The sequence below is a fragment of the Equus quagga genome, chromosome 2 (assembly GCF_021613505.1).
Source record: "Equus quagga isolate Etosha38 chromosome 2, UCLA_HA_Equagga_1.0, whole genome shotgun sequence".
In the NCBI taxonomy this organism is placed as follows: Eukaryota; Metazoa; Chordata; class Mammalia; order Perissodactyla; family Equidae; genus Equus; species Equus quagga.
The window spans coordinates 152,783,702-152,784,121 of record NC_060268.1 but is presented as its reverse complement, the minus strand read 5'-3'; positions in this window follow the sequence as shown (position 1 = coordinate 152,784,121).

The following is a 420-nucleotide window of genomic DNA, read 5'->3' as shown; positions in this document are numbered from 1 at the left end:
CTGGGCGGGCTGCCTGGGCGCGCGCCCGCCCGCCCGGCTCGCAGCGCCGCGCGGCCCGCCGGGCTGCTTTCCCCGTGGTCCTCGGCTGCGGCCGCCGCAGGCCGCCCAGGCGGGCGCCTGCCCCCGGCCGAAGCCCAGCCCCGCCGGCCCTACGTCGCCGCCGCTGCCACACTGTCCCCCAAGGCCACGGCTGCCCCTTCCTTTCCCTCCCCGGGGCTTTTTGTTTCTTAAACCAGCCTCATCTGTCACTTACAACCTGCCTATCGCCCGACACCAACTGTTGCAAGTTCCGTGGTAACCGCTTTTCTGAACTTCTCAGTGGAAACTGCTCCTCCCGGGAGCCTGTTTAAGCGGCAGCGTTAAGAATAAATGCCCGGATGCCCGGGGAGGCGCTGAGCCCTAAAGTTTTCGCAGGTAAAA